The 12,514-nt window shown below is 45.4% G+C and overlaps 9 non-coding genes and 1 pseudogene across 9 annotated transcripts; all 10 read left to right on the top strand.

Annotated features, from left to right (window-relative positions):
* The first annotated feature begins 457 nt into the window (after positions 1-457).
* Positions 458-648, top strand: LOC141230642 (U2 spliceosomal RNA). The gene has a single exon (XR_012297096.1). It is a non-coding gene; the product is annotated as a U2 spliceosomal RNA (small nuclear RNA).
* Positions 649-1,763: 1,115 nt separating this feature from the next.
* LOC141230643 (U2 spliceosomal RNA) lies at positions 1,764-1,954 on the top strand. The gene has a single exon (XR_012297097.1). It is a non-coding gene; the product is annotated as a U2 spliceosomal RNA (small nuclear RNA).
* A 1,115-nt stretch (positions 1,955-3,069) lies between these two features.
* Positions 3,070-3,260, top strand: LOC141230644 (U2 spliceosomal RNA). Its single transcript, XR_012297098.1, has one exon. It is a non-coding gene; the product is annotated as a U2 spliceosomal RNA (small nuclear RNA).
* Positions 3,261-4,375: 1,115 nt separating this feature from the next.
* Positions 4,376-4,566, top strand: LOC141230645 (U2 spliceosomal RNA). The gene has a single exon (XR_012297099.1). It is a non-coding gene; the product is annotated as a U2 spliceosomal RNA (small nuclear RNA).
* A 1,112-nt stretch (positions 4,567-5,678) lies between these two features.
* On the top strand, positions 5,679-5,869 carry LOC141230646 (U2 spliceosomal RNA). The gene has a single exon (XR_012297100.1). It is a non-coding gene; the product is annotated as a U2 spliceosomal RNA (small nuclear RNA).
* Positions 5,870-6,984: 1,115 nt separating this feature from the next.
* On the top strand, positions 6,985-7,175 carry LOC141230647 (U2 spliceosomal RNA). Its single transcript, XR_012297101.1, has one exon. It is a non-coding gene; the product is annotated as a U2 spliceosomal RNA (small nuclear RNA).
* A 1,118-nt stretch (positions 7,176-8,293) lies between these two features.
* On the top strand, positions 8,294-8,484 carry LOC141230648 (U2 spliceosomal RNA). The gene has a single exon (XR_012297102.1). It is a non-coding gene; the product is annotated as a U2 spliceosomal RNA (small nuclear RNA).
* A 1,115-nt stretch (positions 8,485-9,599) lies between these two features.
* LOC141230650 (U2 spliceosomal RNA) lies at positions 9,600-9,790 on the top strand. The gene has a single exon (XR_012297104.1). It is a non-coding gene; the product is annotated as a U2 spliceosomal RNA (small nuclear RNA).
* Positions 9,791-10,905: 1,115 nt separating this feature from the next.
* LOC141230651 (U2 spliceosomal RNA) lies at positions 10,906-11,096 on the top strand. Its single transcript, XR_012297105.1, has one exon. It is a non-coding gene; the product is annotated as a U2 spliceosomal RNA (small nuclear RNA).
* A 1,115-nt stretch (positions 11,097-12,211) lies between these two features.
* On the top strand, positions 12,212-12,303 carry LOC141230436 (U2 spliceosomal RNA; annotated as a pseudogene).
* Positions 12,304-12,514: the final 211 nt, after the last annotated feature.

A 12,514-nucleotide genomic window follows, 5' to 3' on the forward strand; every position in this document is an offset into this window, starting at 1 on the left:
TGCAGTAGATGGAATGTGGCAATGGAACGCTGGCTGCGCGTGTCATAATAGGCTCTGAGCCTTTATATACCTGTGCACAGCAGCAGCCACCTTCAGTCTGCTGCTGGACAGCCAGCAGCAGCAGCAGCAGCAGGAGAGGTATGTAATCAGGAGCCCTCCTGCTAAGGGTAGACAGCTGCTCGTTCCACCCCACCCCCCGCCTTAATTGGTTCTCCTCCCTTCCAACGGTGTTGAGGCGGGTGGGAACAGCAGGGGGTGAAGGTGCTGTGTTTAAAGAGGTGGAGTTATGCAGATCTAAAACGCGTGGATTGCAGCAGCAGCAAGCCGAAAAGTGCAGGCATGTAAGGGATCTAGAGGTTGACAACATGTCTTCTTAACGGGAGTCCAGGAGCTCATCTCCACAAATGGACTTTTTAGGATCCTTGGGTGGCTCCGTAGTTTGAAACCAATTCTGGTTATCGCTTCTCGGCCTTTTGGCTAAGATCAAGTGTAGTATCTGTTCTTATCAGTTTAATATCTGATACGTCCCCTATCTGGGGACCATATATTAAATGGATTTTTAGAACAGGGAGATGGAAAAAGAGCTTGCTCTGTCCACTCCACGCATTGACCTGGTATTGCAGTATCTCCAGGACCGGTGCACCCCTTCTTTAATGCAGTTTCTAAAATCAGAAAGAATTGAATTCAATGTTTTTTGTTCATTTTGCTTGTTTGTCGGATTTTGGGATGGACTCTTTGGCTCTGCTTTTCTTCTCCTCATTGGATTTTTCATGTTCAAAGTTGCAGAAGCCAGATTACAAGCTCATTTTGGTTCAACTTCAGCAACTGTGCATTGCATTGCCATGTAATGTGATGCAATGCTATCTTTCTAGCTCTCCCTTTTTACTTCCTTTTGGATAAACAGACATATTAGGCAAGCATTTTGGAGCTTTCACCTAAATAACTACAGGTGGTGAGATAAGCTGCACAATATAATTGACCTTTCAGTATATTGTTGCACACACACCATCTATTTAGCAAATGCCCTTGTTATCAACAGCAGCCTTTTAAACTCACCTGAGCTAACAGGTATGTGCGCTGGTTACTCTGCTGCGCTTAAAATTTCTTTTTTGGTTTGCTACAATGCCTTTTCTGAAACGTTGTCTCCTTCTGCTGGAACACTGACTTCTTTCATTTAATGCCTGCAGACTATAAAAGAGAACCCAACCCAAAAAGTTTGGTTGATTAGTCTGTGGCATTCTGTTAAACTGTTGCTTATGGCGGTCTCTGTGAGCTTCTCAGCGACATTCAGCCAGCCAGGTATCCTGCCTGCAGTAGATGGAATGTGGCAATGGAACGCTGGCTGCGCGTGTCATAATAGGCTCTGAGCCTTTATATACCTGTGCACAGCAGCAGCCACCTTCAGTCTGCTGCTGGACAGCCAGCAGCAGCAGCAGCAGGAGAGGTATGTAATCAGGAGCCCTCCTGCTAAGGGTAGACAGCTGCTCGTTCCACCCCACCCCCCGCCTTAATTGGTTCTCCTCCCTTCCAACGGTGTTGAGGCGGGTGGGAACAGCAGGGGGTGAAGGTGCTGTGTTTAAAGAGGTGGAGTTATGCAGATCTAAAACGCGTGGATTGCAGCAGCAGCAAGCCGAAAAGTGCAGGCATGTAAGGGATCTAGAGGTTGACAACATGTCTTCTTAACGGGAGTCCAGGAGCTCATCTCCACAAATGGACTTTTCAGGATCCTTGGGTGGCTCCGTAGTTTGAAACCAATTCTGGTTATCGCTTCTCGGCCTTTTGGCTAAGATCAAGTGTAGTATCTGTTCTTATCAGTTTAATATCTGATACGTCCCCTATCTGGGGACCATATATTAAATGGATTTTTAGAACAGGGAGATGGAAAAAGAGCTTGCTCTGTCCACTCCACGCATTGACCTGGTATTGCAGTATCTCCAGGACCGGTGCACCCCTTCTTTAATGCAGTTTCTAAAATCAGAAAGAATTGAATTCAATGTTTTTTGTTCATTTTGCTTGTTTGTCGGATTTTGGGATGGACTCTTTGGCTCTGCTTTTCTTCTCCTCATTGGATTTTTCATGTTCAAAGTTGCAGAAGCCAGATTACAAGCTCATTTTGGTTCAACTTCAGCAACTGTGCATTGCATTGCCATGTAATGTGATGCAATGCTATCTTTCTAGCTCTCCCTTTTTACTTCCTTTTGGATAAACAGACATATTAGGCAAGCATTTTGGAGCTTTCACCTAAATAACTACAGGTGGTGAGATAAGCTGCACAATATAATTGACCTTTCAGTATATTGTTGCACACACACCATCTATTTAGCAAATGCCCTTGTTATCAACAGCAGCCTTTTAAACTCACCTGAGCTAACAGGTATGTGCGCTGGTTACTCTGCTGCGCTTAAAATTTCTTTTTTGGTTTGCTACAATGCCTTTTCTGAAACGTTGTCTCCTTCTGCTGGAACACTGACTTCTTTCATTTAATGCCTGCAGACTATAAAAGAGAACCCAACCCAAAAAGTTTGGTTGATTAGTCTGTGGCATTCTGTTAAACTGTTGCTTATGGCGGTCTCTGTGAGCTTCTCAGCGACATTCAGCCAGCCAGGTATCCTGCCTGCAGTAGATGGAATGTGGCAATGGAACGCTGGCTGCGCGTGTCATAATAGGCTCTGAGCCTTTATATACCTGTGCACAGCAGCAGCCACCTTCAGTCTGCTGCTGGACAGCCAGCAGCAGCAGCAGCAGGAGAGGTATGTAATCAGGAGCCCTCCTGCTAAGGGTAGACAGCTGCTCGTTCCACCCCACCCCCCGCCTTAATTGGTTCTCCTCCCTTCCAACGGTGTTGAGGCGGGTGGGAACAGCAGGGGGTGAAGGTGCTGTGTTTAAAGAGGTGGAGTTATGCAGATCTAAAACGCGTGGATTGCAGCAGCAGCAAGCCGAAAAGTGCAGGCATGTAAGGGATCTAGAGGTTGACAACATGTCTTCTTAACAGGAGTCCAGGAGCTCATCTCCACAAATGGACTTTTTAGGATCCTTGGGTGGCTCCGTAGTTTGAAACCAATTCTGGTTATCGCTTCTCGGCCTTTTGGCTAAGATCAAGTGTAGTATCTGTTCTTATCAGTTTAATATCTGATACGTCCCCTATCTGGGGACCATATATTAAATGGATTTTTAGAACAGGGAGATGGAAAAAGAGCTTGCTCTGTCCACTCCACGCATTGACCTGGTATTGCAGTATCTCCAGGACCGGTGCACCCCTTCTTTAATGCAGTTTCTAAAATCAGAAAGAACTGAATTCAATGTTTTTTGTTCATTTTGCTTGTTTGTCGGATTTTGGGATGGACTCTTTGGCTCTGCTTTTCTTCTCCTCATTGGATTTTTCATGTTCAAAGTTGCAGAAGCCAGATTACAAGCTCATTTTGGTTCAACTTCAGCAACTGTGCATTGCATTGCCATGTAATGTGATGCAATGCTATCTTTCTAGCTCTCCCTTTTTACTTCCTTTTGGATAAACAGACATATTAGGCAAGCATTTTGGAGCTTTCACCTAAATAACTACAGGTGGTGAGATAAGCTGCACAATATAATTGACCTTTCAGTATATTGTTGCACACACACCATCTATTTAGCAAATGCCCTTGTTATCAACAGCAGCCTTTTAAACTCACCTGAGCTAACAGGTATGTGCGCTGGTTACTCTGCTGCGCTTAAAATTTCTTTTTTGGTTTGCTACAATGCCTTTTCTGAAACGTTGTCTCCTTCTGCTGGAACACTGACTTCTTTCATTTAATGCCTGCAGACTATAAAAGAGAACCCAACCCAAAAAGTTTGGTTGATTAGTCTGTGGCATTCTGTTAAACTGTTGCTTATGGCGGTCTCTGTGAGCTTCTCAGCGACATTCAGCCAGCCAGGTATCCTGCCTGCAGTAGATGGAATGTGGCAATGGAACGCTGGCTGCGCGTGTCATAATAGGCTCTGAGCCTTTATATACCTGTGCACAGCAGCAGCCACCTTCAGTCTGCTGCTGGACAGCCAGCAGCAGCAGCAGCAGGAGAGGTATGTAATCAGGAGCCCTCCTGCTAAGGGTAGACAGCTGCTCGTTCCACCCCACCCCCCGCCTTAATTGGTTCTCCTCCCTTCCAACGGTGTTGAGGCGGGTGGGAACAGCAGGGGGTGAAGGTGCTGTGTTTAAAGAGGTGGAGTTATGCAGATCTAAAACGCGTGGATTGCAGCAGCAGCAAGCCGAAAAGTGCAGGCATGTAAGGGATCTAGAGGTTGACAACATGTCTTCTTAACGGGAGTCCAGGAGCTCATCTCCACAAATGGACTTTTTAGGATCCTTGGGTGGCTCCGTAGTTTGAAACCAATTCTGGTTATCGCTTCTCGGCCTTTTGGCTAAGATCAAGTGTAGTATCTGTTCTTATCAGTTTAATATCTGATACGTCCCCTATCTGGGGACCATATATTAAATGGATTTTTAGAACAGGGAGATGGAAAAAGAGCTTGCTCTGTCCACTCCACGCATTGACCTGGTATTGCAGTATCTCCAGGACCGGTGCACCCCTTCTTTAATGCAGTTTCTAAAATCAGAAAGAATTGAATTCAATGTTTTTTGTTCATTTTGCTTGTTTGTCGGATTTTGGGATGGACTCTTTGGCTCTGCTTTTCTTCTCCTCATTGGATTTTTCATGTTCAAAGTTGCAGAAGCCAGATTACAAGCTCATTTTGGTTCAACTTCAGCAACTGTGCATTGCATTGCCATGTAATGTGATGCAATGCTATCTTTCTAGCTCTCCCTTTTTACTTCCTTTTGGATAAACAGACATATTAGGCAAGCATTTTGGAGCTTTCACCTAAATAACTACAGGTGGTGAGATAAGCTGCACAATATAATTGACCTTTCAGTATATTGTTGCACACACACCATCTATTTAGCAAATGCCCTTGTTATCAACAGCAGCCTTTTAAACTCACCTGAGCTAACAGGTATGTGCGCTGGTTACTCTGCTGCGCTTAAAATTTCTTTTTTGGTTTGCTACAATGCCTTTTCTGAAACGTTGTCTCCTTCTGCTGGAACACTGACTTCTTTCATTTAATGCCTGCAGACTATAAAAGAGAACCCAACCCAAAAAGTTTGGTTGATTAGTCTGTGGCATTCTGTTAAACTGTTGCTTATGGCGGTCTCTGTGAGCTTCTCAGCGACATTCAGCCAGCCAGGTATCCTGCCTGCAGTAGATGGAATGTGGCAATAGAACGCTGGCTGCGCGTGTCATAATAGGCTCTGAGTCTTTATATACCTGTGCACAGCAGCAGCCACCTTCAGTCTGCTGCTGGACAGCCAGCAGCAGCAGCAGGAGAGGTATGTAATCAGGAGCCCTCCTGCTAAGGGTAGACAGCTGCTCGTTCCACCCCACCCCCCGCCTTAATTGGTTCTCCTCCCTTCCAACGGTGTTGAGGCGGGTGGGAACAGCAGGGGGTGAAGGTGCTGTGTTTAAAGAGGTGGAGTTATGCAGATCTAAAACGCGTGGATTGCAGCAGCAGCAAGCCGAAAAGTGCAGGCATGTAAGGGATCTAGAGGTTGACAACATGTCTTCTTAACGGGAGTCCAGGAGCTCATCTCCACAAATGGACTTTTTAGGATCCTTGGGTGGCTCCGTAGTTTGAAACCAATTCTGGTTATCGCTTCTCGGCCTTTTGGCTAAGATCAAGTGTAGTATCTGTTCTTATCAGTTTAATATCTGATACGTCCCCTATCTGGGGACCATATATTAAATGGATTTTTAGAACAGGGAGATGGAAAAAGAGCTTGCTCTGTCCACTCCACGCATTGACCTGGTATTGCAGTATCTCCAGGACCGGTGCACCCCTTCTTTAATGCAGTTTCTAAAATCAGAAAGAATTGAATTCAATGTTTTTTGTTCATTTTGCTTGTTTGTCGGATTTTGGGATGGACTCTTTGGCTCTGCTTTTCTTCTCCTCATTGGATTTTTCATGTTCAAAGTTGCAGAAGCCAGATTACAAGCTCATTTTGGTTCAACTTCAGCAACTGTGCATTGCATTGCCATGTAATGTGATGCAATGCTATCTTTCTAGCTCTCCCTTTTTACTTCCTTTTGGATAAACAGACATATTAGGCAAGCATTTTGGAGCTTTCACCTAAATAACTACAGGTGGTGAGATAAGCTGCACAATATAATTGACCTTTCAGTATATTGTTGCACACACACCATCTATTTAGCAAATGCCCTTGTTATCAACAGCAGCCTTTTAAACTCACCTGAGCTAACAGGTATGTGCGCTGGTTACTCTGCTGCGCTTAAAATTTCTTTTTTGGTTTGCTACAATGCCTTTTCTGAAACGTTGTCTCCTTCTGCTGGAACACTGACTTCTTTCATTTAATGCCTGCAGACTATAAAAGAGAACCCAACCCAAAAAGTTTGGTTGATTAGTCTGTGGCATTCTGTTAAACTGTTGCTTATGGCGGTCTCTGTGAGCTTCTCAGCGACATTCAGCCAGCCAGGTATCCTGCCTGCAGTAGATGGAATGTGGCAATGGAACGCTGGCTGCGCGTGTCATAATAGGCTCTGAGCCTTTATATACCTGTGCACAGCAGCAGCCACCTTCAGTCTGCTGCTGGACAGCCAGCAGCAGCAGCAGCAGGAGAGGTATGTAATCAGGAGCCCTCCTGCTAAGGGTAGACAGCTGCTCGTTCCACCCCACCCCCCGCCTTAATTGGTTCTCCTCCCTTCCAACGGTGTTGAGGCGGGTGGGAACAGCAGGGGGTGAAGGTGCTGTGTTTAAAGAGGTGGAGCTATGCAGATCTAAAACGCGTGGATTGCAGCAGCAGCAAGCCGAAAAGTGCAGGCATGTAAGGGATCTAGAGGTTGACAACATGTCTTCTTAACGGGAGTCCAGGAGCTCATCTCCACAAATGGACTTTTTAGGATCCTTGGGTGGCTCCGTAGTTTGAAACCAATTCTGGTTATCGCTTCTCGGCCTTTTGGCTAAGATCAAGTGTAGTATCTGTTCTTATCAGTTTAATATCTGATACGTCCCCTATCTGGGGACCATATATTAAATGGATTTTTAGAACAGGGAGATGGAAAAAGAGCTTGCTCTGTCCACTCCACGCATTGACCTGGTATTGCAGTATCTCCAGGACCGGTGCACCCCTTCTTTAATGCAGTTTCTAAAATCAGAAAGAATTGAATTCAATGTTTTTTGTTCATTTTGCTTGTTTGTCTGATTTTGGGATGGACTCTTTGGCTCTGCTTTTCTTCTCCTCATTGGATTTTTCATGTTCAAAGTTGCAGAAGCCAGATTACAAGCTCATTTTGGTTCAACTTCAGCAACTGTGCATTGCATTGCCATGTAATGTGATGCAATGCTATCTTTCTAGCTCTCCCTTTTTACTTCCTTTTGGATAAACAGACATATTAGGCAAGCATTTTGGAGCTTTCACCTAAATAACTACAGGTGGTGAGATAAGCTGCACAATATAATTGACCTTTCAGTATATTGTTGCACACACACCATCTATTTAGCAAATGCCCTTGTTATCAACAGCAGCCTTTTAAACTCACCTGAGCTAACAGGTATGTGCGCTGGTTACTCTGCTGCGCTTAAAATTTCTTTTTTGGTTTGCTACAATGCCTTTTCTGAAACGTTGTCTCCTTCTGCTGGAACACTGACTTCTTTCATTTAATGCCTGCAGACTATAAAAGAGAACCCAACCCAAAAAGTTTGGTTGATTAGTCTGTGGCATTCTGTTAAACTGTTGCTTATGGCGGTCTCTGTGAGCTTCTCAGCGACATTCAGCCAGCCAGGTATCCTGCCTGCAGTAGATGGAATGTGGCAATGGAACGCTGGCTGCGCGTGTCATAATAGGCTCTGAGCCTTTATATACCTGTGCACAGCAGCAGCCACCTTCAGTCTGCTGCTGGACAGCCAGCAGCAGCAGCAGCAGCAGGAGAGGTATGTAATCAGGAGCCCTCCTGCTAAGGGTAGACAGCTGCTCGTTCCACCCCACCCCCCGCCTTAATTGGTTCTCCTCCCTTCCAACGGTGTTGAGGCGGGTGGGAACAGCAGGGGGTGAAGGTGCTGTGTTTAAAGAGGTGGAGTTATGCAGATCTAAAACGCGTGGATTGCAGCCGCAGCAAGCCGAAAAGTGCAGGCATGTAAGGGATCTAGAGGTTGACAACATGTCTTCTTAACGGGAGTCCAGGAGCTCATCTCCACAAATGGACTTTTTAGGATCCTTGGGTGGCTCCGTAGTTTGAAACCAATTCTGGTTATCGCTTCTCGGCCTTTTGGCTAAGATCAAGTGTAGTATCTGTTCTTATCAGTTTAATATCTGATACGTCCCCTATCTGGGGACCATATATTAAATGGATTTTTAGAACAGGGAGATGGAAAAAGAGCTTGCTCTGTCCACTCCACGCATTGACCTGGTATTGCAGTATCTCCAGGACCGGTGCACCCCTTCTTTAATGCAGTTTCTAAAATCAGAAAGAATTGAATTCAATGTTTTTTGTTCATTTTGCTTGTTTGTCGGATTTTGGGATGGACTCTTTGGCTCTGCTTTTCTTCTCCTCATTGGATTTTTCATGTTCAAAGTTGCAGAAGCCAGATTACAAGCTCATTTTGGTTCAACTTCAGCAACTGTGCATTGCATTGCCATGTAATGTGATGCAATGCTATCTTTCTAGCTCTCCCTTTTTACTTCCTTTTGGATAAACAGACATATTAGGCAAGCATTTTGGAGCTTTCACCTAAATAACTACAGGTGGTGAGATAAGCTGCACAATATAATTGACCTTTCAGTATATTGTTGCACACACACCATCTATTTAGCAAATGCCCTTGTTATCAACAGCAGCCTTTTAAACTCACCTGAGCTAACAGGTATGTGCGCTGGTTACTCTGCTGCGCTTAAAATTTCTTTTTTGGTTTGCTACAATGCCTTTTCTGAAACGTTGTCTCCTTCTGCTGGAACACTGACTTCTTTCATTTAATGCCTGCAGACTATAAAAGAGAACCCAACCCAAAAAGTTTGGTTGATTAGTCTGTGGCATTCTGTTAAACTGTTGCTTATGGCGGTCTCTGTGAGCTTCTCAGCGACATTCAGCCAGCCAGGTATCCTGCCTGCAGTAGATGGAATGTGGCAATGGAACGCTGGCTGCGCGTGTCATAATAGGCTCTGAGCCTTTATATACCTGTGCACAGCAGCAGCCACCTTCAGTCTGCTGCTGGACAGCCAGCAGCAGCAGCAGCAGGAGAGGTATGTAATCAGGAGCCCTCCTGCTAAGGGTAGACAGCTGCTCGTTCCACCCCACCCCCCGCCTTAATTGGTTCTCCTCCCTTCCAACGGTGTTGAGGCGGGTGGGAACAGCAGGGGGTGAAGGTGCTGTGTTTAAAGAGGTGGAGTTATGCAGATCTAAAACGCGTGGATTGCAGCAGCAGCAAGCCGAAAAGTGCAGGCATGTAAGGGATCTAGAGGTTGACAACATGTCTTCTTAACGGGAGTCCAGGAGCTCATCTCCACAAATGGACTTTTTAGGATCCTTGGGTGGCTCCGTAGTTTGAAACCAATTCTGGTTATCGCTTCTCGGCCTTTTGGCTAAGATCAAGTGTAGTATCTGTTCTTATCAGTTTAATATCTGATACGTCCCCTATCTGGGGACCATATATTAAATGGATTTTTAGAACAGGGAGATGGAAAAAGAGCTTGCTCTGTCCACTCCACGCATTGACCTGGTATTGCAGTATCTCCAGGACCGGTGCACCCCTTCTTTAATGCAGTTTCTAAAATCAGAAAGAATTGAATTCAATGTTTTTTGTTCATTTTGCTTGTTTGTCGGATTTTGGGATGGACTCTTTGGCTCTGCTTTTCTTCTCCTCATTGGATTTTTCATGTTCAAAGTTGCAGAAGCCAGATTACAAGCTCATTTTGGTTCAACTTCAGCAACTGTGCATTGCATTGCCATGTAATGTGATGCAATGCTATCTTTCTAGCTCTCCCTTTTTACTTCCTTTTGGATAAACAGACATATTAGGCAAGCATTTTGGAGCTTTCACCTAAATAACTACAGGTGGTGAGATAAGCTGCACAATATAATTGACCTTTCAGTATATTGTTGCACACACACCATCTATTTAGCAAATGCCCTTGTTATCAACAGCAGCCTTTTAAACTCACCTGAGCTAACAGGTATGTGCGCTGGTTACTCTGCTGCGCTTAAAATTTCTTTTTTGGTTTGCTACAATGCCTTTTCTGAAACGTTGTCTCCTTCTGCTGGAACACTGACTTCTTTCATTTAATGCCTGCAGACTATAAAAGAGAACCCAACCCAAAAAGTTTGGTTGATTAGTCTGTGGCATTCTGTTAAACTGTTGCTTATGGCGGTCTCTGTGAGCTTCTCAGCGACATTCAGCCAGCCAGGTATCCTGCCTGCAGTAGATGGAATGTGGCAATGGAACGCTGGCTGCGCGTGTCATAATAGGCTCTGAGCCTTTATATACCTGTGCACAGCAGCAGCCACCTTCAGTCTGCTGCTGGACAGCCAGCAGCAGCAGCAGCAGGAGAGGTATGTAATCAGGAGCCCTCCTGCTAAGGGTAGACAGCTGCTCGTTCCACCCCACCCCCCGCCTTAATTGGTTCTCCTCCCTTCCAACGGTGTTGAGGCGGGTGGGAACAGCAGGGGGTGAAGGTGCTGTGTTTAAAGAGGTGGAGTTATGCAGATCTAAAACACGTGGATTGCAGCAGCAGCAAGCCGAAAAGTGCAGGCATGTAAGGGATCTAGAGGTTGACAACATGTCTTCTTAACGGGAGTCCAGGAGCTCATCTCCACAAATGGACTTTTTAGGATCCTTGGGTGGCTCCGTAGTTTGAAACCAATTCTGGTTATCGCTTCTCGGCCTTTTGGCTAAGATCAAGTGTAGTATCTGTTCTTATCAGTTTAATATCTGATACGTCCCCTATCTGGGGACCATATATTAAATGGATTTTTAGAACAGGGAGATGGAAAAAGAGCTTGCTCTGTCCACTCCACGCATTGACCTGGTATTGCAGTATCTCCAGGACCGGTGCACCCCTTCTTTAATGCAGTTTCTAAAATCAGAAAGAATTGAATTCAATGTTTTTTGTTCATTTTGCTTGTTTGTCGGATTTTGGGATGGACTCTTTGGCTCTGCTTTTCTTCTCCTCATTGGATTTTTCATGTTCAAAGTTGCAGAAGCCAGATTACAAGCTCATTTTGGTTCAACTTCAGCAACTGTGCATTGCATTGCCATGTAATGTGATGCAATGCTATCTTTCTAGCTCTCCCTTTTTACTTCCTTTTGGATAAACAGACATATTAGGCAAGCATTTTGGAGCTTTCACCTAAATAACTACAGGTGGTGAGATAAGCTGCACAATATAATTGACCTTTCAGTATATTGTTGCACACACACCATCTATTTAGCAAATGCCCTTGTTATCAACAGCAGCCTTTTAAACTCACCTGAGCTAACAGGTATGTGCGCTGGTTACTCTGCTGCGCTTAAAATTTCTTTTTTGGTTTGCTACAATGCCTTTTCTGAAACGTTGTCTCCTTCTGCTGGAACACTGACTTCTTTCATTTAATGCCTGCAGACTATAAAAGAGAACCCAACCCAAAAAGTTTGGTTGATTAGTCTGTGGCATTCTGTTAAACTGTTGCTTATGGCGGTCTCTGTGAGCTTCTCAGCGACATTCAGCCAGCCAGGTATCCTGCCTGCAGTAGATGGAATGTGGCAATGGAACGCTGGCTGCGCGTGTCATAATAGGCTCTGAGCCTTTATATACCTGTGCACAGCAGCAGCCACCTTCAGTCTGCTGCTGGACAGCCAGCAGCAGCAGCAGCAGGAGAGGTATGTAATCAGGAGCCCTCCTGCTAAGGGTAGACAGCTGCTCGTTCCACCCCACCCCCCGCCTTAATTGGTTCTCCTCCCTTCCAACGGTGTTGAGGCGGGTGGGAACAGCAGGGGGTGAAGGTGCTGTGTTTAAAGAGGTGGAGTTATGCAGATCTAAAACGCGTGGATTGCAGCAGCAGCAAGCCGAAAAGTGCAGGCATGTAAGGGATCTAGAGGTTGACAACATGTCTTCTTAACGGGAGTCCAGGAGCTCATCTCCACAAATGGACTTTTTAGGATCCTTGGGTGGCTCCGTAGTTTGAAACCAATTCTGGTTATCGCTTCTCGGCCTTTTGGCTAAGATCAAGTGTAGTATCTTTCGAAAAGGCGGTTTTGGATGTTGGCCGCCCTAGTAGATTGATACATTATGCACACTGGGGTTTAGGCGCTTGTTAGTACGCCAGGTGGCTAATATAGTCATATGGTGGAAAGCATGGCCCCCCAGGATCGACGCCATTGGGCCGGGGAAGATCGAAAGCCCGAAGTGTGAAGTGCCCCAGGAGTGGTGACCCTGGGGTGCCTTAACTCACTGGGATTGGGAACCCCACTTGAGTTTATGGCACATTTGCACAAGCACTTC

Source organism: Phyllobates terribilis, unplaced genomic scaffold, assembly GCF_046119375.1.
Source record: "Phyllobates terribilis strain yellow unplaced genomic scaffold, ASM4611937v1 Scaffold_499__1_contigs__length_1316695, whole genome shotgun sequence".
In the NCBI taxonomy this organism is placed as follows: Eukaryota; Metazoa; Chordata; class Amphibia; order Anura; family Dendrobatidae; genus Phyllobates; species Phyllobates terribilis.